This window comes from Manis javanica, chromosome 3, assembly GCF_040802235.1.
Source record: "Manis javanica isolate MJ-LG chromosome 3, MJ_LKY, whole genome shotgun sequence".
Classification (NCBI taxonomy): Eukaryota; Metazoa; Chordata; class Mammalia; order Pholidota; family Manidae; genus Manis; species Manis javanica.
In genome coordinates this window covers 217,737,729-217,765,475 of record NC_133158.1, presented here as the reverse complement: position 1 = coordinate 217,765,475, position 27,747 = coordinate 217,737,729, and the positions used below count along the sequence as shown (strand labels likewise).

At 45.6% G+C, this 27,747-nt stretch overlaps 1 long non-coding RNA gene across 3 annotated transcripts; it reads right to left on the bottom strand.

Moving 5' to 3' along the window:
- Positions 1–1,209: 1,209 nt before the first annotated feature.
- On the bottom strand, positions 1,210–19,656 carry LOC140848577 (uncharacterized). Of its 3 annotated transcripts, none has more exons than XR_012129710.1 (4): positions 19,356–19,656; positions 18,332–18,394; positions 18,024–18,092; positions 1,210–1,551 (listed from the first exon to the last, which is right to left on the bottom strand). It is a non-coding gene; the product is annotated as an uncharacterized lncRNA (long non-coding RNA). The 3 variants fall into 3 exon arrangements; XR_012129711.1 differs by having other exon boundaries at positions 19,411–19,656; XR_012129709.1 differs by lacking the exon at positions 19,356–19,656 and having other exon boundaries at positions 18,332–19,345.
- Between the last annotated feature and the right edge of the window lie 8,091 nt (positions 19,657–27,747).

Below are 27,747 nucleotides of genomic sequence, written 5' to 3'. Positions count from 1 at the left end.
TCCCACAGAACCCAGAACCCTGCCAATCAGCGGGGAGCCTCTCAGGCGCATGCTCACCACTTCACCCTCCCCAAGAGCAGGGCCTCAGATGCCACTGTGAGGAGCAGAGGCAGAGTTCAGAACCCGGCCCCCAACATTCTTCTGAGCATTACCTTGCCCCACAAAAGGAAGATCCTACATTTTCTTTCCCTTTGGTTCAAAAGGGCCTATTTGCAAACTTTTACAGAACAGCACAACTCAGACGTGTATTACACACGTGACTTTCACTTTATAATATCAAGTAAATGCAGCAGCTCCAGGCAAGCTTATACCTGATTCACAGCTAATTTCAAGAACATGAAGTCATAAAAGGTACAGACACATAATTCTATCATGGTGGGGTGAAGAAACTAAAGTATTATTTAGAATAACCTCGGTGTCAGCCTCAAATGATAACATCGGGGAGGCTGTCTGCAGTCATGTGGAGTGATGTTAACAGGTGACCTGAGGTGTTGCTTGTTACCTAGGCTAGTTGAATCAAATGAGAAATAAGCTTTTCTCCATTTTTCTTTTTTAAAAAAAAGAAAACTTTAATCTTCTCTGCATTTTATATGACTTTTTTTCCTCCTCTAATCTAGGTCTTTCAGACCCAGAGCTGAAATACTGTGAAAATGGACAATGTGTCCCCTGCCTGACTGTTCTCAAAATGCCCAAACCTTGGAAACGATGCAAGGATGGAAAAGTAAAGAGACTGCATTTCATGCGGCAGTCTCAAAGCTCTGACACTAGGTGACTGTAAATGCACAGTGACACACCACGTAGGCAGGCTGCCATGAGCATTAAGTAAATAATAGGCACACAGTGCAGCTTGGGGCATATCCCAGGAGAGGGAGAGTTCAGGGGCAGCTGAAGAGAGTGGGCAGGTCTCCCCTTCCAGCAACTCCATTTCCTGCCGATGTGGCCTTAGGCCCATGCGGAGCAGAAGCCTCAGCCCCTTGTGAGCGAATGGGGAAGATGCCGATGCCTCCCAGGGATGCCGTGAGGACTGATGGCAACTCCCATCCACCTGGCGCCCCCAGGGCAACGCTGCTTCCATCCACTACCTTGCACCTCCTCGAGGTTTCTACCCCCTTGCTACTCAGGAGCAACTAGAAAATGTAGGAAACGCATGTCTTCTTAAAGGGGGCGCTTTTGCCATTTCCACCGTCACCCGGACAGGAGGCACCGTGATTGCGTCCTGAGACATCTTTTAATGGTTGTAATCACTTTCAAGCAACATAATCTCTCTAAATCTCAATGTCCTCATGTACAAAGTGGGGATGGAGAGGTCCTTACAAGGAATCTGAGTGAAGAGTAAATGAGATAGGGAATTTTTGTTTCTGTTAGTGGTGAGTCTGCGATGTTTCCCCAGGTCCCTTGCGCAGACAGGACCCACATCATCCCTCCTGGCATGAACGCGGCCAAGACTGCGGGCCTTGAGACGCAGCAGTGGGGGCTGCAGGGTGACAGACGACGTGGCCTCGGGGACATGATGCGAACTCCTGCCGCAGCCCGGGATCCCCACAGCCAGACCTGGAAAATGTGAGAGAGAGAGAGACGGTCAGGGGCGGTCGCTCTCCGCTTCTCTCCGCCTCTCCCTGCCTTTCCTGGACAGTGAGTCTCCCGCTACGGCCTCAGCATCTTCCTTGGGGTTTAGACCTTGGCACTCTAAGTTTTAACGAAGAATAATAGTCAAATTTGGCTCTTTTTTTTTTTCTCTTGTGCAAAGCTTTATATTTGTTTGCTCTCTGGATGAAGAATAGAAAAGGTATTATGTCAGTCTTGGGCTGGACATTACATGAAAACTCAGACAGAATGGAGTGTCGGCAGTGGAACAATGGGATTTATCCTTGGCTCTGGGCTTCAGGGTATAAGCTTCCTGGCTCCTGAGTCATGGGGGGGTGGGGTCCCTCCTGGTCCCTGAGTCACTGGGGGGTGGGGTCCCACCAGGAGCCAAAGGCACAGGCCATTTCTTTCTGGAAGCTTCTTAAAGGGCCTGTTGTATCACAAGGCTGCTGGGCTGTGTTCTCAAGCAGCCCTGTTTTCTCTCTCCTCATGTGCTCACATAAACACAGGGTGCAGGCCAGGACCAGAGGGAGTCAGGCTGCTCCTGGAGCACCAGAAGACCCATGCATGCCTGAAGACCTTCTTTGCCCCTGGCCTGAAGCTCTGTCCCTGGCCATTGCCTCCAATAGGCCACTGCTGAAATGCCACCGTCAAGAAGCTCTCACAGGCCATGAGGCCTGAGGCCCGGGCCCCCTGCTGCAGGGCTTCTCCACAGGCAGCACAGAGGTGAGAGGTGGGCGTGTGCCGGCAGGCCGCTCCACTGGTCAGTTTGTGCCACACGTGGGCAACACATCCTGCTTTACTGTCCTGCCAGGAAATACAGAACCAAACAAGACTCGAGTGTAGCCATAGCCTCATCCTTCTGGCTTGTCCCTTACATAAGGCCCTAACCCTGGGTGTTCATCTCCTATCAGGTTTTGTGTCCTAGCCCTGATTCCTTGTTCTTACTACAGTATGTTGGCATCTTTGTGTATGCTTTCTTGTAGCAAGCTGTGTGGAACACGGCACAGAACGTAAATACCTCAAATATCTCAAGTGACACTCCCTGCTCCCGTGTCAATACTGGCTTCCTCTCTAGGGACGGTATGAGTCTGCATCTTATAAAGGACAGCACCAAGACAGGGCTTGGTGGCAGACCTCTTATTACATCGTCTATCTGCTTCAGGACATTTTGTGAGCTGCTGTATGAATTCTACACAGAGACCACCTCATCTATTACTCAAGACACCCCATGAAAAGGGCAGGTGAGAGAGTGTGGTGGGTGAGCCAGAGGGGTGCTCCAGCCTGGTCTTGAGAGACTGTGTCCTCTCTACTTGTCTCCCTCTCAGCCTCCCTCCTTTTTCTCCCCCCTCACTCATAGACTATGTTATAAACCAAATCGAACTAGCTCTATTTGGTTTTCCACCTTAATACATAGCCTTAAAATGAAACACCACATTGTCATCTAGAGGTCATGAGACACTCAGAGCAATTTCCTGATGCTATTTAACTCTGGGATGTCCTTAGGGAATGCTCTGAGGGGGGTCTCCCTCCCACCCCCTCGGCTGGATCCTTCACTTCTGACTGTTGTGGTTTAAAATGCCAACCTACAGCTTGATTTCTTAGACGATGCTTATTCACATGCTCTGTAAAATCTCATAACAACATAGTAAGAAAGGTCACTTAACAATGAGACACTTAACATATCTCCTCCCCAAGAATGAATTTTGGTGTAAAAAGAAGCAAAAATAGTGCCAGAAACAAATTACTGGCTTATAAACATGTTTATTAAATGCATCATACTTGGAGAAGCAGATGTGAGAATGACAAAGGATAAATGCCAACAGCAGGCTGCTCGGTAGATTCCTTGGCTTGCTGCTGAGAATGAGAGGCTGCACGTGGTGGGAGCTGCGGGGGGTGGGGGGGTAGGTTACAGGCTCCTGCGGTGCTGCTGCTCAGGGAGCCGTGATCAGCGCCAGGAATTGTGTGGAGAGGTTTCCCTTTGGTGTTAATAGAACAGATTACTCCCTTTAACAGAAAACTTTTATAAGTTCCAATATTTTTGTGAATTCACAATTTCCTTATGTCTTCAATTCCAGTTGTTTGTGACACTTCAATAAATAAGTAAAATTGATTAATAAATCTATCAAACGTAATTCAGGATTACCCCCAATTCCTGCCTTTCCTCAATCCTTGCAAATAAAGGACTGTTGGTTCGAGATGGTTTAGAATAAGCAGAAAGGACACAATAAAAAGATGATAATGTTTTTGGCATTTTTAAGTCATATTTCTGCTACAGAAATTGGCATATCATGCAAAAAAGCTGTTGATGTGATTAGGAGAACTACAAATTCCACACTATAGAGACACAGACTCCTCCTCATGCACAATTTCCTATTCACAGATCTGGCGTTCTTCTCATTTCCTGTTTAGAACAGTATTCTCTGGCCCTGTTGACAAGAATAAGTCATTGGAAGCTCTGGCAAACAATGCTGTGTGGGGTGTCCACTGGAGTCAGCAGCTCCCCTTTGAAAACTGCCATTGCTGTTGGAAGCTCCCAATTTTGCAGTCAGGAGGTCATATAGAATCAATTAAGTCAGAAGATCTCTGGGGAATCTCCTCTGAGGGCTGTTGCCCAACTGTGATTATTTGCCAACATGGCAGCTGACTCCCAACTCCTGTGAAACTCGGGCTGAGAGTTGGCCTCCACCTTCCAGCAGCCTCCACCTCCCAGCAGCCTTCACTTCACCTCCTGGCAGCTCAGCTTTTTCCCTTGGCCGCCCGTGCTGGTCCAGCTCAAGCTGCGTCTCCCTGAGTCTGACCCCAGCTCCACTCTGAGATGCCAGGAGAATGCCCTGCTGTGTGAAGAGGTTGTGGCTCTCAGTTCCTCCTCACCAGCAGGAAGGAAGCTGGAAGAAGTACCACAAATGGCTGCTGTTGCTATGGCAACAAGCTGCTGCTCAGAAGAAAGTGGAGGAAAGTGCCTTTCATCTTTTGATTACCTTTCTGCACCTTCCCCTTCCTTTACCCATTATTAGACCCCTAAGCAATCATCTCTCCTAACATCCATATATCTCCCCTAAAGCTTAAACATCTAAAGAGCTTTCATCCATCAATAAGCACCAATTCTTGAACCAAAAGAAGAAAATATCATATTATAATATCTATTATAATTGTATGCACCGTTCAGCTGGGTGGAGAAAGTATTTTTATGTACAGGGCAGGAAATCATTCATTCATTCAGGCAATTAATAAATACTCACCAGTAACTACGATGCAAAATGCTAAGCCCTGGGGATTCAGAGATGATAAAACACCGTTTCTACCTTACCGTCTGGTGGAGATGCAGATATGACAATAAATGCCCATGATAAGGCGTTTCTGGTATCTGATAAAAGTCCACCTGGGCCTGTGGGGCTGTGAGCTGCTGGGGGTTCGGAGGGGCTGGGAAACGCTCACCAAGGAGGTGAGCTGTGAGGCAGAAGCAGGCAGGCAGGAGCACACATCACCCTGGAGGCCTCTTCAAGGCTCCCCCCGAGCTCATTGCTTGGTCTAACTTATTGGGTGGTGGGTCAATACCCAGGAAGCTCCAGAGCCTTTATGAGATACAGTGTAAATGATTCAGAGGAAGCCAGTGGTGTTTCATGTGAGTTTTGGAAGGTGGGGTCAGGGTGATGGAAAAAGGGGAGATGGAGGCTGCAGATGGGGAGACAACTAGAGACCAGAGTGTTACCAGAGACAGGTCCTTGGCTCCGGTGAGAAAGAACTCAAGAACAGACACAAAAGGCAGCTGAGCACTAGGAGTTTAGAGAAAGGAGAACGTACAGACCTGTGAGGTGGTGAGGGCGGATCAGAGGAAGTAGCACTGAGGAAACAATAAGGGCCTTTGTTATGTAAAGGGAGATGAACATTCACTAAGTGGGCTCAGGTTTCAGAGGGAACAGGTGAGGTCTTCTTGGGGTTTGGACTTGCTCTACCCTCACATCCAGGGGAGTTTTGGTTATATTTGGTTCATACTGGGATTGTCATGGTACAGGTAGGTGCAATTTTTACCGTTAATGAGGGCATGATTTTGGGGTGAGGGTTAGGCCAACTTCTCCATGTTGGAACCAACAATTTTCAGCTGGTCTGTTATCTATACCCTCACTGCCCTCATCCCACAAGAACAGCTCACACGGAAATGTGCAGAATGTAAGCACAGGACAGACATCCCCTTCCCCTGACTGCTCACCTGTGCCATCTACCTACTCTATCGGGAGGAGTAGTGGGTGTAAGGTAATAAACCCCCTGGGAGTGTGGAAGCCCGAAATTGGGTGGGAAAAACCCATCTGATTGTGATTATGGGCAACACATCTGATTAGTCTAGACTCTGCCACCACTATCTGGAGGCGGAGGATGAGTCGCAATCTTTTGAGGCCTATTTTCTCAGCTGTAAAATGGGAAATATAGATCTTCCATTGGTTGACTTCCATGGTCCTCTCTCGAAATTCCCATGTTGTAGTCCTAACCCTCAAATCCATAGAGTTAGGATCTCCAGAATGTGACCATATTTGGAGATAGGATCTCTAAAGAGATGATTAACTTTATGTAAGCTCATTAGGATGGGCCTTAGGTAATGGGACTGGTGTCTTATAAGAGGGAAATGTGGACACAGGCATGGACAGAGGAAGCGGGTACGAACACACAGGGGGAAGGCGGCACCTACAAGCCAAGGAAAGGGGCCTGGGGTGGCGCCTCCCTCACAGCCCTCAGGAAGAGCCAACCATCACTGTCAACACCTTGATCTGGGCATTCGACCCCAGAACTGTGAAAGAACAAGCCTGCTGCTCGAGCTGCCCAGTCTGTGGTACTTGGTTAAGGCAGCCCTAGGGAACTGGCCCACAGTGTCATTGTGAGGACTGAATAGTTTACACAATGACCAAAGCATGTGATAATATTCACTGTGTGGTGGCTCATATTGTCAGTAACAATAGAATTGGCTTTACTTTAAATAAAAAGAAACCCCAACTTATCTGCATAATTGGATTTTAAGGCTATCAAGACTGATTTCTCTAGTTAACTCAATGCCAGAGGACCCTTTGTTTGCATTCTGATGCTGAAGTCTTTTAAACATGACTCATCCATCCCTATACTATTAAAACTGAACATTTTTTTGATTTACAGGCCCAAGTGCCTCTTTAATTCTAAGAGATTAAAACTGAATGTGTACTGCTTCAAAAAAAAAGTTTTGTTTGGGTTTTAATAAGACAGTTGTCAAAGTTTTCTAATTATTTCCTTTTTTTTCCACAATGAAGTGTTGACAACTCCAGCTAACTTCAGGGTTCTGGACAATTGAACAAATCCAATGTGTCAACATTCTTTAGTTTCCATGAACACATTAAGTGACATAGAGTGTTACATAACTGTCCTACATTGTAAGGACTCAAACTTGTTACTGTAACTTTAATTATAATAAAAAAAAATACAAATTACTATCATTTTCTCCATTTATTTTGGACCAGCTGCCTCTGAGCAATTAACAAACAGATCATGTAAATGTAATTAATTACAAGAAATACGAGGCTCCAAACAGAAAAAAGAATAAATTGAAGTCTGTTCACAATCATCCAGACTATGCTTCTCAATTGTGTTTATGAGAACTGGCACCAAACAGTAAACTGTGCTTTACCATTGCCCTGATCTGACATTTCTAATTAACTTCTAAGAGTTAAATTTATTTAGCTTCCTTCTCTCCCTTGGAAGAAGGTTATAAAACACAGAACAAATGATCTATCTCCATTGGTAGAGGACCCTTGCTGGTGTGTGGATTAAAATGCCATTCCTCCCGAAATAATCGAACAGATCACGGAAATACACAGAACTCCCAAAAGAAAGAACCCAAGGAGGACAACACCAAGACACAGAATAATTAAAATAGCAAAGATCAAGGACAAGGAAAGAGTTTTAAAGGCAGTTAGAGAGAAAAAAGGTCACCTATAAAGGAAAACCCATCAGGCTATCCTCAGACTTCTCAACAGAAACCCTACAGGCCAGAAGAGAATGGCATGATATATTTAATGCAATGAAACAGAAGGGCCTTGAACCAACAATACTGTATCCAGCACGATTATCATTTAAATATGATGGAGGGATTAAACAATTCCCAGACAAGCAAAAGTTAAGGGAATTTGCCTCCCACAAACCACCTCTACAGGGACTGCTCTAGATGGGAGCACTCCTAAAAAGAGCACAGAACAAAACACACAACATATGAAGAATGGAGAAGGAGGAATAAGAAGGGAGAGAAGAATCTCCAGACAGTGCCTCCCACAAACCATCTTACAGGGACTGCTCTAGATGGGAACACTCCTAAAAAGAGCACAGAACAAAACACACAACATATGAAGAATGGAGAAGGAGGAATAAGAAGGGAGAGAAGAATCTCCAGACAGTGTATATAACAGCTCAATAAGCGAGCTAAGTTAGGCAGTAAGACACTAAAGACACTAACCTTGAATCTTTGGTAACCACGAATCTAAAGCCTGCAATGGCAATAAGTACATATCTCTCAATAGTCACCCTAAATGTACATGGACTAAATGCACCAATCAAAAGACACAGAGTAATAGAATGGATAAAAAAGCAAGACCCATCTATATGCTGCTTACAAGAAACTTACCTCAAACCCAAAGACATGCACAGACTAAAAGTCAAGGGATGGAAAAACATATTTCAGGCAAACAACAGCGAGAAGAAAGCAGGGGTTGCAGTATTAATATCAGACAAAATAGACTTCAAAACAAAGAAAGTAACAAGAGATAAAGAAGGACACTACATAATGATAAAGGGCTCAGTCCAACAAGAGGATATAACCATTCTAAATATATATATGCACCCAACACAGGAGCACCAGCATATGTGAAACAAATACTAACAGAACTAAAGGGGGAAACAGACTGCAATACATTCATTTTAGGAGACTTCAACACGCCACTCACCCCAAAGGATAGATCCACTGGGCAGAAAATAAGTAAGGACACGGAGGCACTGAACAACACAATAGAACAGATGGACCTAATAGACATCTATAGAACTCTACATCCAAAAGCAACAGGATAGACATTCTTCTCAAGTGCACATGGAACATTCTCCAGAATAGACCACATACTAGCCCACAAAAAAAGCCTCAGTAAATTCCAAAATACTGAAATTCTACCAACCAACTTTTCAGACCACCAAGGTATAAAACTAGAAATAAATTCTACAAAGAAAACAAAAGGGCTCACAAATACATGGACGCTGAACAACATGCTCCTAAATAATCACTGGATCAATGAACAAATTAAAATAGAGATCAATGAATATATGGAAACAAATGAAAACAACAACACAAAGCCCTAACTTCTGTGGGACATAGCAAAAGCAGTCTTAAGAGGAAAGTATATGGCCATCCAGGCATACTTAAAGAAGCAAGAACAATCCCAAATGAATAGTCTAACATCACAGTTATCAAAACTGGAAAAAGAAGAACAAATGAGGCCTAAAGTCAGCAGAAGGAGGGACATAATAAAGATCAGAGAAGAAATGAACAAAATTGAGAAGAATAAAACAATAGCAAAAATCAATGAAACCAAGAGCTGGTTCTTTGAGAAAATAAACAAAATAGATAAGCCTCTAGCCAAACTTATTAAGAGAAAAACAGAATCAACACAAATCAACAGAATCAGAAATGAAAATGGAAAAATCACGACAGACTCCACAGAAATACAAAGAATTATTAAAGACTACTATGAAAACCTATATGCCAACAAGCTGGAAAACCTAGAAGAAATGGACAACTTCCTAGAAAAATACTACCTTCCCAGACTGACCAAGGAAGAAACACAAAAGTTAAACCAATTACGAGCAAAGAAATCGAAACGGTAATCAAAAAACTACCCAAGAACAAAACCCCAGGGTTGGACTGATTTACCTCGGAATTTTATCAGACACACAGAGAAGACATAATACCCATTCTCCTTAAAGTTTTCCAAAAAATAGAAGAGGAGGAAATACTCCCAAATTCATTCTATGAAGCGAACATCACCCTAATACCAAAACCAGGCAAAGACCCCACCAAAAAAGAAAATTACACACCAATATCCCTGATGAATGTAGATGCAAAAATACTCAATAAAATATTAGCAAACCGAATTCAAAAGTATATGAAAAGGATCATACACCATGAACAAGTGTGATTCATCCCAGGGATGCAAGGACAGTACAACATTAGAAAATCCATCAACATCATCCACCAGATCAACAAAAAGAAAGACAAAAACCACATGATCATCTCCATAGATGCTGAAAAAGCATTTGACAAAATTCAACATCCATTCATGATAAAAACTCTCAGCAAAATGGGAATAGAGGGCAAGTTCCTCAACATAATAAAGGCCATATATGATAAACCCACAGCCAACATTATACTGAACAGCGAGAAGCTGAAAGCTTTTCCTCTGAGATCAGGAACAAGACAGGGATGCCCACTCTCCCCACTGTTATTTAACATAGTACTGGAGGTCCTAGCCATGGCAATCAGACAAAACAAAGAAATACAAGGAATACAGATTGGTAAAGAAGAAGTTAAACTGTCACTATTTGCAGATGATATGATACTGTACATAAAAAACCCTAAAGACTCCACTCCAAAACTACTAGAACTGACATCAGAATACAGCAAAGTTGCAGGATACAAAATTAACACACAGAAATCTGTGGCTTTCCTATACACTAACAATGAACCAATAGAAAGAGAAATCAGTAAAACAACTCCATTCACACTTGCATCAAAAAGAATAAAATACCTAGGAATAAACCTAACCAAAGAAGTGAAAGACCTATACCCTGAAAACTACAAGTCACTCTCAAGAAAAATTAAAGGGGACACTAACAAATGGAAACTCATCCCATGCTCATGGCTAGGAAGAATTAATATTGTCAAAATGGCCATCCTGCCCAAAGCAATATACAGATTTGATGCAATCCCTATCAAATTACAAGCAACATTCTTCAATGAACTGAAATAAATAGTTCAAAAATTCATATGGAAACACCAAAGACCCCGAATAGCCAAAGCAATCCTGAGAAAGAAAAATAAAGTAGGGGGGATCTCACTCCCCAACTTCAAGCTCTACTACAAAGCCATAGTAATCAAGACAATTTGGTACTGGCACAAGAACAGAGTCACAGACCAGTGGAACAGACTAGAGACTCCAGACATTAACCCAAACATATGGTCAATTAATATTCGATAAAGGAGCCATGGACATACAATGGGGAAATGACAGTCTCTTCAACAGATGGTGCTGGCAGAACTGGACAGCTACATGTAGGAGAATGAAACTGGACCATTGTCTAACCCAATACACAAAAGTAAATTCAAAATGGATCAAAAACCTGAATGTAAGTCTTGAAACCATAAAACTCTTAGAAAAAAACATAGGCAAAAACCTCTTAGACATAAACATGAGTGACCTCTTCTTGAACATATCTCCCCGGGCAAGGAAAACAACAGTAAAAATGAACAAGTGGGACTATATAAAGTTGAAAAACTTCTGCACATCAAAAGATACCATCAATAGAACAAAAATGTACCCTACAGTATGGGAGAATATATTTGTAAATGACAGATCCGATAAAGGCTTGACGTCCAAAATATATAAAGAGCTCACCCACCTCAACAAACAAAAAACAATCCAACTAAAAAATGGGCAGAGGAACTGAACAGACGGTTCTCCAAAAAAGAAATACAGATGGCCAACAGACACATGAAAAGATGCTCCATATTGCTAGTCATCAGAGAAATGCAAATTAAAGCCACAATGAGATATCACCTCACCCTTGTAAGGATTGCCACCATCCAAAAGACAGACAACAACAAATGTTGGCAAGGATGTGGAGAAAGGAGAAACCTCCTACACTGCTGGTGGGAATGTAAATTAGTTCAACCATTGTGGAAAGCAGTATGGAGGTTCCTCAAAAAGCTAAAAATAGATATACCATTTGACCCAGGAATTCCACTTCTAGGAATTTACCCTAAGAATGCAGGAGCCCAGTTTGAAAAAGACAGATGCACCCCTATGTTTATTGCAGCACTATTTACAATAGCCAAGAATTGGAAGCAACCTAAGTGTCCATCAGTAGATGAATGGATAAAGAAGATGTGGTACATATACACAATGGAATATTATTCAGCCATAAGAAGAAAACAAATCCTACCATTTGCAACAACATGGATGGAGCTAGAGGGTATTATGCTCAGTGAAATAAGCAAAGCAGAGAAAGAGAAATACCAAATGATTTCACTCATCTGTGGAGTATAAGAACAAAGGAAAAACTGAAGGAACAAAACAGCAGCAGAATCACAGAACCCAAGAATGGACTAACAGGTACCAAAGGGAAAGGGACTGGGGAGGATGGGTGGATAGGGAGGGATAAGGGGGGGGGATAAAGGGGATATTATGATTAGCATGCATAATGGGGGGGTGGGAGAAAGGGGAGGGCTGTACAACACAGAGAAGACAAGTAGTGATTAAACAACATTTTGCTATGCTGATGGACAGTGACTGTAAGGGGGTTTGTGGGGGGGACCTGGTATAGGGGAGAGCCTAGTAAACATAATGTTCTTCATGTAATTGTAGATTAATGATTAAAAAAAAAGAAAGAAAAGGGGGATTACTCCCTGATAGGATAAAACTAACTGCAAATTACCGATTAATGCATGCTTTAAATATCCTTAATTTGATGATTTAAAGGGTGTCAGATGATCAGCTATGGAAGTACATTTTTCTGATAATATTCCTTTTTCTTAAAAAAATAAAAAAGGCAGTTCCTGTGTGGTGATCTCTAATAGGTTCTTCACAATGGTACAAAGGGCATATCAAAGTGTGGGCAGGGGGTTTGTTTGTGTTTATACAGAAGATCAAAGCCTACTTCAGCTACCCAGAAAATGAATTGATACGATATGAAGAACTTCCAACATCAACATTCTCTGGAAGAGTCATTCCAGAAGATGATCATCAAAAAACTTCAACAAAGATCCTGGCCCTGTTGCAGTTGTAGCTGCATTCATCCCACCATTGGAATGAACAAGGAGATATCTAAGCTGGCCTGTGCAGACAGTAAAACAACAAATTTGACTGGATCTATACTGTTGGAACTCAACCAAGAACTAGGAGAAGTGCAAGTTGCAATGCCCCCAAAATCGTGCGACTATAGACTATCTAGTGTTAAAAGAACATATGAGACGTGAACAGTTCCCAGGAATGTGTTGTTTTAATGTCTAATTTTTCTCAAACTATTCAAATTCAGTTAGACAATATCCATCATATCATTGATAAGTTTTCACAAATGCCTAGGGTGCCTAACTGGTTTTTCTGGTTTCACTGGATATGGCTGGTAATTGTAGGTCTGCTTTTGTTATGTAGCTGTATTCCTATTATGTTAATGTGTGTACGCAATTTAATTAGTAGTTTAAAACCTATACATGCTTATGTTACTCTACAAGAAGACATGACAAAGAAATAATCAATCTTCCCATGTTTCCTTCCATCTGCTACTTTTATAGCTTTTCTTCTTCCTTCCTAATTACAAACCTTTAGTAGAATTCGTGCCTCATATCGAAATTACTGAGTATCATAATTCTTCCAAGTGGTAAAGATACCTCAAGACAAATGCTGGGCATAGAAGCCACAGGGCATAAATCTGCAAAGAAGTAAAAAGCTAACCTTTTCAAAGAATATTTCTTCTCTCTCAGTTACCAACTTTACATTTCCTTGTATGGACCCCAGAAGATGACTGGTTAGCCAGAGATGGGTAAGATTCCTCAAGGGAGGAACAACCTAAGACAGGCACAGTCACAGGGGGGCCATCAGGTGAGAAATTTGGGATCAACAGAGGTGAGGCTTAGAACCTCACCTCCCCCTATTTTGAGAGAAATCTTCTGCATCCGTGGATGTTTTGTTGCCCTTGTCTAGCTTGGATTAATACTTAGTCTATAGGCACACACCTGATCATCTACATTTGCCCTCTTACAGCACTAAATTATGTTTTCTACCTTTATCGTGCATCTACCTACCAATTCAGCATTTTATTATTAATAATAATAATAATAATAATAATAATAATAATAAGGGAGAAATGTGGGATTCACATTTAAATCAAGTATAAAAATCAAACAAATAATCATATTTGACCTGATTGTTTATAGTTCATGATGCATGATCAAAACCGAAAGTTTCTGTGGTATGACTGCCCTTGCACTGTTCACCATGTAAGAGCTTATTCACTATGTAAGAACTTGTTCACCATGTAAGAACTTGTTTGTTATGCTTCAGAAGATTGGAGACTGTTGAGAATTAGGCTTGGGGTTGATTAATGATTGTGCATTGAGTCCCCTATACAGAATTTTATTGTTGTTAACAACCATTTGATCAATAAATATAAGAGATGCTCTCTCAAAAAAATAATAAATAAAAGCTAAATAAAAAATATTTTACGATTTAAAAAAAATTCTCACCTTAACATCCAAGAATTACATCACCAGTATTTAGACAACTGCTTTGAAAAACTATGCCCCCAAAAAAGCCACCATGCAATTTGAAACAATAGCTCTGTTCATAAAGGCTAAAAACTAAAAGAAATCAGGATGTGTTTCAGCAGGTGAAATGTACAGTGATTTGCCCAGTGAAGCTGGTGCCTTGATCACTGGAGGTTACACGTCTACCCCATGTGAGAAATGGTTTCTAACAGCTTCTTTGGGATTATGAAGGCATCGGCCTTGGGCCGGCAGAAGGCTTCATTATTCCCTGTGGGGTTGGAATGCATCGCCCTCCCAGTACACAACATGGATGCGTTCGCCAACCTGGAAGCTCTCCAAAATCCATATTTTGAGACACTGGTATGATGTATTATTAACTCCATTTTGATCTCCTCCCCTTTATCTGGAGAATGGAGGGGTGAGGCTGAAAATCTCAAGCTTCTAATGATGGCTTGGGCTTTCTGCCTGTCAGACACCCAGCAGAACCCAGCCAGAACCACCTACTTAGAACAAAAGATGCCTCTGTTACTCAGGAAATCCCCAGAGCTTTAGGAGCCCAGTGTCAGGATTGAGGCACAGACCAACATACATGTGTTCTACTGTACTTCCATGTTCACGGTAGCACATCCCAGGGAGAGGGTTGGCAAGTTGTGTTTCCACTATCCCAGGAGAAGGAGGACTTAAAACAGAAACTAAATTGAGTCATACAAAAAATATAATGTATAATGTGTGACCCCAAGATGTACAGACTGAGATTCCAAATAAATGACCAATTTAGCTACAGTGACAAGTACCAGCTTCCACGGCTATTTGAGGGTCTGACAGGCTGTGTCTCTAACTGTCCATTTGCAGCTCTGGGTGGGGAGTGAAGGCCCCTCCCCCAGGGTGATGGAAAGAGCCTTGTGCTCAGAGGAGAATCCTGTCTTTTTTAAAATTCCACATTAAATAATGTGAACATTAGTAAAATACTAAGAATAGACTTAAGGTGCAAATGTTTTATATTGAAAATTATAAAACATTGATAATGTAAAAACTAAGAAAGATTTAATACATGTAAAGTCTACTCATGTTGATGGAAAGACTTAAATACTGTTAAGGTGGCAATGACGCAAATGCAACCTACAGAGTCAACGTGATTTCTTTGGAAATTCACAGGTTTTAATGTACCAGCTGATCCTGACACGTGGAATTTCAAGGGAACCCAAAGAGCCCTTGAAAACAACGCTGACAACGAAAATCGAAGCTGAAGGCTCATAGCCCCCAATATCTAATCTTAGTACAAAGTAACAGTAAATAAAACACTGTGACACTGTCACAAACATACACAGTTAGCCCATGGACAGCAGGGGTGTGAACTGCCCAGGTCCACTTGAGGGGATTTTTTTCCACAAATATATAGAAAAAATGTTTAAAGGCTTAAGACAATTTGAAACATTTGCTTTTTTCTAGCTTACCTTACTGTTAGAATACAGCACAAAACATGTATAATGTACAAAATATGTGTTAATTGACTGTTTTTATTATCGGTAAGTCTTTCAGTCAAAATAGGCAATCAGATTTAGGATAATACTTAAGTTTGCGGGAGTGAGATATTTTCTGTGGATTCTGACTCTGTGGGATGTCAGCTACACAAAACCCCATGTTGTCAAAGGTCAACTGTATGCATAGATCAACAAAACTGAGTGGAAAGCCCAGAAGTGACCCCAACCATCTACAGTTAATTGCTTTCTAACAAGGGTGGACAACATTAAATTAGGGAAAGAATGGTCTTTTCAGCAAATGGTGCTGGCAAAGGCAAATGACTTTCCATGTATGGAGGAATGAAACTGAACCCTTAACTCATGTCACATACAAAAATTAACTCAAAACAAAGGACTTACATAATAGGTAAAAGTATACACTCTAGAAGAAAACATGAGGATAAACATTCATGACCTTGGATTTAGCCATGGTTTTTCAGATCTGACACCAAAGGACAAGCAACGGAAGAAAGCATACATTAGAGTTCCCCCAAATTAAAAACTTTTCCACATCAAAAGTCACCAATCAGAAAGTGAAAAACAGCTACAGAATGGAAGAAAATATCTCCACATTGTACATCTGACAAGAGCCTGTAACCCAGAAAACAACACAAACTTGTACAAGGCAACAAGACAACACCCAAATGTTTAAAGTGGATGAAAAATTCCAAGCAAGACATACAAACGTTCAACAAGCACATGAACACAGCAGTACTTGCTATGGAAATGCAAATTAAACCACAGTGACCACCCCCTGCAAGCACACAGCAATGGCCGTCCTCAGGAAAATTCAAAATCACATGTTGCCAAGGATGTAGAGGAATTGGAGCCCCTAACTTTTGCTTGTGGAAATATAAAACATGCAGCTTGTGTACAACAGCTTGGCATTTCCTCATAATATGTAATACAATTACCTAATTGTGGGTAAACACCCACTCCTAGATAATACCCCAAAGAAATGAAAAAACTGTTCAAACAGAAACTGGCCCATGAGTTCTTGGCAGCACTGCTCACCACAGCAAAAAGGTAGAAACAACTCAAATGCCCTTCAAGGGGTGAATGGATGAACAAAACAGGGTTGATCCATAAACTGCATTATTCTGCCAAATACAGAAATAAAGAAAAGTGGTCCAAGGCTGCTTTGAAAACGGTGTGTCAGTACCATTTGCAACAACATGGATGGAGCTGGAGGACATTATGCTCAGTGAAATAAGTCAGTCGGAGAAAGACAAATGCCAAATGATTTCCCTCATTTATGGAGTATAACAATGAAGCAAAACTGAAGGGACAAATAGCAGACTCGGAGACTCTGAGAATGAACTAGTGGTTACCAAAGGGGAGGGGTGTGGGAGGGCGGGTGGGGAGAGAGGGAGAATGGGATTGAGGGGTATCATGTTTAGTACACACGGTGTGGGGGTCATGGAGAGAACAATGTAGCACAGAGAAGGCACATAGTGGATCTGTGGCATCTTACTACACTGATGGACAGTGACTGCATTGGGGTGTGGGTGGGAACTTGATTTGATAATATGGGTAAATGTAGTAACCACATTGGTTTTTCATGCCTTCATAAGAGCGTATATCAATCACGCCTTAATAAAAATTAATTAATTAATTAATTAAAACAGTGAAACAGTGGGGGGGGGCATTCCCAGAAACTCGAGCACAGAATTAACATATGATTAGCAATTCCATTTCTGGGCATTTGCTCAAATGACATGAAAGCAGGGACTTAGATATTTACACACCCATGTTCACAGCTGCATGATTCACAACAGCCAAAAGGTGGAGATAACCTTGGTGTCCAGAGACACATGAAAAAAATGTGGTCTCTACATAGCAAAGTAAACAAGGAGTCCTAGAACATGCTACACAGATGGACCCTCAAACCATTATGTGCAGTGAAATGCACCCCTCAATGAAGAACAAATATTATGTGATCCCACTTATGTGAGGTCCTGGAAAGCCCAACTGAGGTAAAGTCTCGGGAACAGTTCCAGAAAAAGGAAACTGCCTCAGGATAGAAAGACGTGTGCACACAGCTGGGGCGCATGGTGACAGCTGCGGTGGGTCTGTGCACTGGATTATCATGTGGAGACCCTAAGACTTCCCTTACTTGGGGTCAGGTGGTGGTTCCCTGGGAATGTGTCCCTGTTTGGGGAAGGCACTCCAGCATTTTGTGTGAAGTGGCAACTGTGGTAAAGTGAGGTGCTGGGGAATTCAGTATAAAGAGAATTTGTACTGACACTGCAAGTTTTCTGTATGCTTGAAATTGCTGGAAATTAATTTACTTTGCAAAACAACCATGAGAAAAGCATCACACCGTGTCAACAGGGGCCAAGCCCTCCCCATCCAGTTCACCTGAAGGGGGCGCTACTCACCTTACAGGGGTCCAGGAGTCATTAGAGGATCCCCTGTAGCCACTGGGCCTTAGGCATTGGGACGACCTGCTGTACAAACAGTGGGATTTTAGAATTACAGTTTCCCACACCACTCCACCAAAGACCTTATTAGAACTAAAAATGAATTCAATAAACTTCTAAGATATGAAACCAACATAAAAAAATTGGTTGCTTGTATTCACTAATAACCAACCATCAGAGAGATTAAGAAAGCAATGCCCTTTAAAACTGCATCATAAAGTATAAAGTGTTGTGGGTAAAATTGCAGTATTTCCAGAATCTCTTGCCTGGTCTCAGTGCATCTCCTTATCAGTAGGTGTTTCCAAGGGGTGGAGAGAAGTAGTCCGTCTCTATATCAACAGGTAATTACAAGGGTGAGGGAGGGCACATCTGGACTGGAGAAGTTGGGTGGGGCCCCTTCTTCTGCAGCCAGGTTGTGAGAGGCTGATAGTAAGTAATAAACTGGTTTCTCCCACGTTGTTTCTCCCTTTGACTGATTTCAGTTCAAAGGTACTTTGCCCTGGAAATTTCCCCTGGAGTTACAAGTACCTAAGAAGAAACTTAACCAAGGACGAGGGAGGCCTGAGCTCTGGAAACTGTGGACGCTGCGGACGTGGATGGGAAGAGTTAGATTATAACAAGTCTCCTCTGCCGACAGCAACGTGCAGAATCCGTGCCACCCCCACCGAAATTCCATCGCACTTCTCACAGAAGCAGATACCTTACAGGCTGGATGGAACCCCACAGGACCCCATCCCCACAACCATCCTTGGAAAGCAGAGCTGGGGCGTCGCACCCAGACTTCCCACTACACTGCGGTGCTGCAGCAACTGAGACCCCGCGTGGCGCCGAAGCAGACGCGGGTGTGGAAACAGGCACCGGGCGCCCTCAGCGCCACCACCCCCAAACCCGCTCTGCCTGAAGAGCCGACCACGAAGCCCAGGTCCCAGGCTGTGGGTAGGGGCCGCCCTTGGGGAGCCAGGCTGGGTCAGCGCCTCAATGCGCCCCGGGGGTCTCCCAGGCGGCCCCCTCCCCGGGAACCCTTTCCAGGAAACCGCCTGGTGTGCTCGGCGCACAGCAAGAGCTGCGCCCCCGGTAAGCGGGCCGCCTCAGCAGCCAAGTTCCCTGACCCCACTCCCGTCTCAGAGCCTCGTTAGGAAGGACGCCTGGAGCCGGAGGGCGTCCCGCAGGTGCGGCCAATCCACCCGCCGCACGGGGCCCGGGGCGCGCGGCGCGGAGACACAGGCTCCCGGGGACGCGCTCTGTGCCGCGCACCCGCCTCGGCCCCGCCGTGCCCCGACCCGAACTCACCCGCACCCCGAACTCGCCCCGAGCACCGCCCGCCACGCCTGCAGCCCGAAATCACCCGCGCCCGCCGCGCCCCCAAACTCCGCGAAGACCCCGTTCCCCAATGCAGGCCTTTCCTCCCCCGGCCCCTGTAGGGGAGCGCTTGGCAGGCAGTGCACGGGGAGCCTCTCCTCAACTTTCTGTCCCGCGGCTCCCGAGGAAACCGAGCTGTCACTGCGGACGCGGCCGGCGGGGTCCCGGGGCCGCAGCGTAGCCCAAGGAATCCCGGCTCCCGTTAGGAGAGCGGCAAAGTCCCGGGGCCTGACCGCGCGTGCGCTGCGCGTTTCCAAAATGGGGGCAGAGGCGCCGCCTCGTGGTTAAACGGATGAACCACAAATCTTTGTTAATTCAAACTCCCAATGGACAGGACTGGTCCGTGTCTTCTCCAATTCGTTGGAGACCATAGGGAATGAAATGAAGGTAGACCCAGGCTTTACAGCTTACACCAAAACTCACTCAGAACTGTCCATAGACAAATTTTAGAGGTAAAATTATAAAAATTTTAGTTAAAAGCTAGAAAACCTACACAATCTTGCTGATTACTTTTAACAGTCAACACCAAAAGTCTATCCACAAAAGAAAAATAACTAATCACGTGGGCTTTATATAACTAAAATTTTCTACTCTAAAAGACCTTGCTCGGAGAACCCAAAGACAAGACGGAAACTGGGAGAAAATATTTTCAAAATACGTATTTGATAAAGGATTCGTACTCAAGATATACAGAAATCCATAAAACAAAAAAGAACCATTAAAAAACATTTTACCATTAGAAAAGGATTCTTACCTTAGGATCCAAGAGGTGCACCTCCCATATTTAGACAACTGCTTTGAAACACTATCCCAACCATAACCATCATGCAATTTTATGCAGCAGCACAATGGCTAAAAACTTAGAGATGTCAGAATGTTCTCCAGTAGATGGATACGCAAATTGTGGTACACCCACGGGAAGGGGAGCAGACTATGCTTCTTTGTCACAGTATTATGTTCTGCTGATTAACTATTTTTAAAAGCAGAGGATAATCTCTGGAAATTGAAAAGTTGCCCTGTTATGAGGAGTATTTGCTTTTATGCAAGAAATCCATATGTGTAAGGGTGCCTCCCTCTGTACTAGGAATGGAAGGATAACCAAATCTCTAGAAACTTTTATCAGTGGAGTTTGGCCTCGGCTCAAATTTGCATGACAACCATGCACTTGTGTTTATCCTATTTTGCTTGATAACCTCCCAGTAACCTAACTTCCCTCCTTCCCTAACACCTTTCTGGTTTTTAGCTGAAGATAGCATTTAAGGTGGTAACGGGTCATTTTGGGGAGCTACTCAGTGTTCCTGGGTATCTCCCATGCACACGGGAAGTATACATATCATTACATTTATGTCTGCTTTTCTCCTGTTGAGCATTCTTTACTGTGGGCAGGCGGAGCAGCTGCTCAGGGAGGAACCGAGAAGGGCAGGGGGGATATTCTGCCTCCCTTACACAAGGAATGGAAACTACTCAGCAACAGAAAGGAAGGAACCGCCAACCTGTGCAGAGACGTGGGTGAATCTGCTTGCATGATGCTAAGTGACAGGAGCCAACCTGAAGAGGCCACACACTGTGGGACCCTGTGTACATGACACTCTGGACAAGGCACAGCTACGGAGGTGGTAAACGGGTCATGGTGGGGAGTCTGGAGTGTCCCATGGGACCCTCCAGTGAGGGACACTGGCCACTATGTGTTTGTCTAAACCCATAGATCCTTAGAGCCCAACAATTAAATCATAATCTATTCAAATTAAGTCAGTTAGGATGTGAGAGTGTCCAAGGGTGGAATACAAAATTTAACAAAGAATCTAACTGTATTAGAAATGTCTGGGGGAAACCTCACTGTTGGTGGTGAGACCTAAGGAAACTGGGAAATGAACAGAATCTGTAGACTAAAGGGAAAATGTACTGTACACAGATAGGGGACTGTGTTTTATCAGCTATTTCGATGCAGGTCCTTGCTGACGACCCTGAAAACACTACATCTGTAATCTGGGATGAGCAGTGGATTAAGTAAGTGACAGATAGTCGGAGCCAGGTTTCTCCCTGTTGGAGGCGGAAGTTACCGGTAAGCAAGGGGAGAAGGTTACAAGATCTATGCGATCATGGATCAGGCTGGAGACCTGCAGCTTGATGTGGATGTGGGAAGCGCCACACACAAATCTTTATAGCTAGGCGCGTGAACATTGTGAAAGACGGACACTACTGGAGCCGTGTCAGAACAGAGGTGGAGCGGCAGCTGGCGAGAAGCCGCCTCACCCACCTTTGTCTGAACTGGGCCAAAACGTTTGGAATGCACAAAACAGCCATCGTTTGAGTGGCCAGCAGGAGGACAGGCATCTGATGACAAGTGTGATGGATGTGGACTTCCACAAGATAGACTCAGTGACCAATATTTAACACAGAGTAGATCGGCTTGTTAAGACACCCATAGAAAGTTATTTTCTGTTTTTAGTTCATCTAACTGCCCGCCTTCCTTTTTCTGATAGAACCCCTTGTTTTCACCCTGCAACTGGGAACACTATTTGGGTACCTACCTGAATCTGTGCTCTCCAAACTGAAATTATGTAATCCCAACTAAACTCTAGGTTGCCTCTCTGCAGGTGTTTCTTTTCAGATTGGCAACACAGACTGTGACACACACACACACACACACACACACACACACACACACACACACACACACACACACACTCTCTCTCTCTCTCTCTCTCTCTCTCTCTCTCTCTCTCTCTCTCTCTCTCTCTCTCTCTCTCTCTCTCTCTCTCTCTCTCTCTCTCTCTCTCCCCTGCGTGATCCACTGAGCACATGCAGCTCCCACAGATACCCTAACCTGTACCCTGACCAGTACCTGCTCCCTGACCCGCACCCTAACCCTACCACCCCTCCCAAACCCGCACCCTAACCCTGACCCCTAGAATTCCCTCCCCGCCGCCCTGGTGACGGTAGCTCCGCCGGCGCCCGCAGCCCAGGAGCCCGGCGAAGAGCACGGGGCTGAGGGTGAGGGAGCCGCAGGAGGAAGGCAGGAGTTGTCCTGAGTCCAGGCGCTGTGGGCGGGGAGGCGCCACAGCGACAGGACGGGGAACGGCCGGCCGGCGACAGGCGTGCGACAGGGGCAGGGAGCGAGCCGAGCCCCTCCCGGGGGGCCGGCAGGTAACGGAGCCCCGCGCGGCGAGGGGAAGGACCGGGAGCCCCTGGGGGGAGGCTGCAGGGCACAAGGGACAGACACGCAGACAGCAACGGGCAGCTGACCCGGCTATGAGCTGCTGCGCCTCAGCACAGAGGCAGGACGCGCCAGGAGCAGAGCGAACCGTGCGCCTGTGAACACAGGAATCTACGGAGAGCCACAGCCACCGGCGGACCTGCGCGGGGAGAGACTGACAGAGGCGGAAATTGACGGAGACGGAGATTGGCGAGGAGAGGCGGGGGATGACGAAGACTGACGGAAAGACACGGAGAAGGGCGGAGAGAGATGGGGAATGACGGACAGGGGCGAAAATTGACGGAGAGAGGCGGAGATTGACGGGAAGAGGCGAGGGACGACGAAGACTGACGGAAAGAGACGGAGAATGGCGGAGAGAGACGGGGAATGACGGACAGGGGCGAAAATTGACGGAGACAGAGATTGACGGGGAGAGCCGAGGAGTGACGAAGACTGACGGAAAGAGACGGAGAATAGCGAAGACGGGGAATGACGGACAGGGACGGAAACTGCCGGAGAGAGGCGGAGATTGACGGGGAGAGGCGAGGGACGACGAAGACTGACGGAAAGACACGGAGAATGGCGGAGAGAGACGGGGAATGACGGACAGGGGCGAAAATTGACGGAGAGAAATGGAGATTGACAGGGAGAGCCGAGGAATGACGAAGACTGACGGAAAGAGACGGAGAATAGCGAAGAGACTGGGAATGACGAACAGGGACGGAAACTGACGGAAAGAGGCGGAGATTGACGGGGAGAGGCGAGGGACGACGAAGACTGACGGAAAAAGACGGAGAATGGCGGAGAGAAATGGGAAGTAACGGAAAAAGATGGAGAAGGGCTGGCGGCTCACTAGAGACCTGACGTGCAGGTTCGCGCTCGTCCACTCACAGGCCCGCAAGCGCATCTCGACCCCACAGGCGTGGCTCCGGGGACAGCTTGGGTCGGGGCGCCATGTCCTCACCCCTCAAACTTCGCGCCCGAGCCTGACATTAGGGTACCGTCATTCTCCAGAGCGAGCAAGGAGCAATTTCTGCTTATGGTGCTGACATTTAACCGTCTACCCTGTTGACCATGTCTAGTGGCTCCGTTCGGCGGCATAAGCACTTCGGCGTTTTGCACCCACCACCAGCCCCGCACTCTCCATCCCCCAAACCTGACTCTGCAAGATGATGTCCCATCCAGCCCCGCCAAACCCTCCGTGTTCTGCAAGGCAGCCCCAGGTGCGCGGTCCCTGCAATGGCTGCACGAACAGTGTGCACACGCTCTGCAGTAAGGACCAAGCAGAAAAGGAGCAGGCGGAGGCGGCCCGGTGCCCCAGCTGGTGCCCCCAGCTCCAAGCATAGATTGGCCCTTCCTTTCGGCTCTGCATGGTTCCCTGCTTCTCCAGGTGTCCGTGGCCCCTCTAGCACATTCACGCCTTGCTTAAGCTACTCGAGAGCCCTGTCTTTACAGTTACACCACAACACCGGAGGGTGCACCCCAGTGTGCTCTTTCCGGTCCTCCAGGGAATGACAACAAAGTGCTCGGAGCCTGGGTGCTCTAGTCCCAGCCTTGCTGCAGTCTGGCCTCCACCCATCACACACGGGCAAATATAGGGGGAGGATAATGGGGGGACTCAATGAGATGACCCTCTATAGGCCCAGGAACACGCAGGGGCCCCACAGGGAGCACAGAGGCACCCACACTTCTCCCTGCAAGCCCTTAGAAAGCCTCATCCTGCCAATGCCTCCAGTTCATGCTTTAGTGAGGCACTGGTTTCCTATGTTTGTGGTACTTTGTTACACCAACTCCTGGATGCTAATGCAAGCTATCTCTGTCACTCCTGTTGGGGAGGAATTTGGTTTGCAGATGCAGGGAAGTCAGAGTATGAGGTGAGGAATTCATTAAAACCTGAGTATCAGGGAATGACAGCTGCCTTGCAGGCAGCAGAGAGTAAGGAAGAACGGAGACATAAAGGGGAGCTCATTGAACTGCTGCTCAGCATATGGAACATCCCCTGCTAACTCCTGAAGCCTGTGCCACCTGGCATCCAGTGTCTGCTTGGATCTGCATGGACCCAAAAAATCATAACTTTGTTTTGCAAGTGTCCTGGAAAATTGGATTTCCAGAGCAGTGAACATTGGAGTCCATAGTAGTGTGTAGCTCACATGCATCCACGTGATCCTATTGTGGGGGAGCCTTGCAGCTGCTGGCCAGAGCCTGTTTCCATTTTTCTGCTGGTGTCTACACTGCACTTCCCAGCCCATCCCCACTAGCAGGGTGGGCACCATATCTCTAGGTTTCCTATGAGGAAGTGGGTGGGCTTGATGAGGGCCTCTGCCAGCCCAGGTCTTAGGATGGAGGATGCGGTTCCCACATGGTCACGCTGGCAGCCCTATACCCCCTGCTGGCCGGAACCCTCCAGCCTGGAGGAAGAAGGAAAAACAAAATGGATGCAGCGGGACTCTGAGACCCACCTGCCCCAGGCGCTCGTGTGGACGGAGTGGTCCTTGACCTCTCAGCCCCTCCTGTGCTGGCACGCTCTGTTGCAGTAGCAGCCTTTGGCCCTAAAAAGAAAGGTGCTTTGCAAGCCTGTCTCCAACTGTAACAGAAAATAAGGCTTGATTTAACCCGCAGTTCTGAAACCAGAGCCCACACTGAAAAGATGACTCTCAGATCATAATTCAGATAATGTTGCTTAAAAGCAGTGGCACCTTTAGGAGGACCACAGGGAGTCCAGCTCCCCAATTCCTGCCTTCTGCCCTGAGAGGATTCCTTGACAACCTTAACAGGCCTGGGCTCCCTTTCCTTGACAACCATCTTTCTCAATTGTCCAAGCTTTCTGGCTTCAAACACTCCTGCTTCAGCCTTGCTGAGCCTAAAGTGACAGTGCTGTCATTTTGTCCAGTGACTGATTCTTCTATACCTGTAATTATTGGTGCCATAATGCCATTAATGGCAAGATTCCATAAGATGCCTTCTGAGGTAACTACTCTGGACTCAGCGCTAGGTCCCTTTTGCTGAGAGAAAGGGTGGCCTAAGTGCTTTCATGAGCCTCAAGGTAAAAAGTCACTTTCTGACTGAGCCCAGCCTTGATCCCTCCCATCAAAGGTGCTGCCAGGGTCCTCATTCTGACCCCACCCCCATCCCACACAGTTGCTGGCAGTGCTAGTCAATATAGGGCCCTGGTCATCTCCTAAAATAAAGGGTGATTTTCTGGGCCCCAAAAAGGTATCCCCCCAGAACATGTGAATGGGACCTTATTTGGGAAAAGGGTATTTGCAGATGGGATTAACTGCAAAATCTGAGTGAGCTCATCCTGGATGAGGGTGACCAGTAATCTAGTGACTGTTACCCTTATAGGAGTCAGAAGAGGAGAGACCCAGAGAGGAGAAGCCATGTGGACACAGAGGCAGAGATGAGAGGGATGTGGCCACACTCACAGGGCCACCTGGAGCCCCCCAGGAGCTAGAAGAACCCAGAAGGAGCCTCCTCTGGAGCCGGCAGAGGGAGCGTGGCCCTGCCCACACCTCGAGTTAGGACGTGTGGTCTCCAGAACCGAAAGAAGATAAATCCCTGCTGTTAGAAGCCATCTGGTTTATGTAATGTTATTGCAGACATGAAAACATAGCCAGGGAAACAGCATGCCCTCCTCTGTGCTCTGATGCAGCAAAAAGAGAACATAAAATGCTGAGACTTGGGGACTGTGAATGGATGATGCATAAGATCTGTTGGTAACCTATTGTTGCCTGTCTAAAAGGCTATCATTATGTCAAAATAAACATCAACAAAAATTCTCAGCAAACATTGTATGTTCATGCTTGATAAGGCATTCTTAGGTAACTAATGGTGCCGATTCCTTCAGGATGAATGTGATGAACTTGGTACAGTCACACCTGCCTTTATCTCAGGTGATCAAAAGGACATTTAAGCACAAGTAACAACAGCAACACTAGAAGAAAGAGGTCACAGCGAACTGAGAAGCTCTGCACAGTGGAAACAAGCCGCTCAGTGGGAAGGAGACCCGCAGGAGACACGGGGAGCCCAGGCAGCCTACCTGTAATGTGGACAAAGGACCAGAGAGACATTTCTCCAATGAGAAGCACAGTTGGCCAACAGACGTATGAAAAGGTGCTAACACCTGTCATCATAACAGAAAAGCAAACCAAAACCACAGTGAGATGCCGTCTTCCACCCAGTAGGATAACCACTATCAAAAACCAAAAGACAAGTGTAGGTGGAGAAACTGGAGGCCGTGTGCACTGCTGGCAGTAATGTAAAATGGTGCAGCTGCTGTGCAAGACAGTACGGCGATTCCTCAAAACACTGAACATACAATTACCATCATCACCCAGCAATGAGACTTCTTGGTACATGTCCAAAAGAACTGGAAGCAGGATCTCAGAGACGTCTGCAAAGCCGTGTTCACTGCAGCATTATTCACAGTGGTGGCCAAGCGGTGGAAGCAACACAAGTGTCCACTGGCAAATGGGCAAAGGAAACACGGTCCAACCACACAGTGGAACACTGTTCAGCCTTAAAGAAAGAAATCCCATCACATGTCACAACATGAGGACATGATGCTGAGTGTAACAAGCTGGACACAGAAGGACAAGTCCTGTGTGATTCCATTCATAGGGGATACCTGCCATTATCAAATCACGGAAATAAATGCAGGGGCCGGTTGCCAGGGTCTGGGGAGTGGAGTGGGAGCCATTCCATAGGGACAGAGTTCAGCTCTACTAGATGACAATGTTCTGGAGATCTGTTCCTCAACAGTGGGATACAGTCAATGGTCCTAAAATGTGCTTAAATACTGCTGGGAGGGTACATTTTGTGTTCTATGCTTTTTACTACAATTAAAAATACTCTTTGTGGCCAAGTTCACACTGTACTTTTTCTTCCCAGTAAATGTGTAAACACCTTACCGTAACGTGGCTTTACTGTCTGGGGCAGAAGCTCTAAGGCTTTCAGAGGAAAGGGCTGTGGATTTTGCTAAACACCAGCACCTGGAGAGGGGAGAGCAGGACACGTGGAAGGTGTACCCGGACAGAGTGTCTTTGCCAGGAGCCCACTGTCATGTGTGATCCAGCCCCAAATCAAGACAAATGCAGGAGAGGGACTTGCCTGAGTTGGAGGGGACCC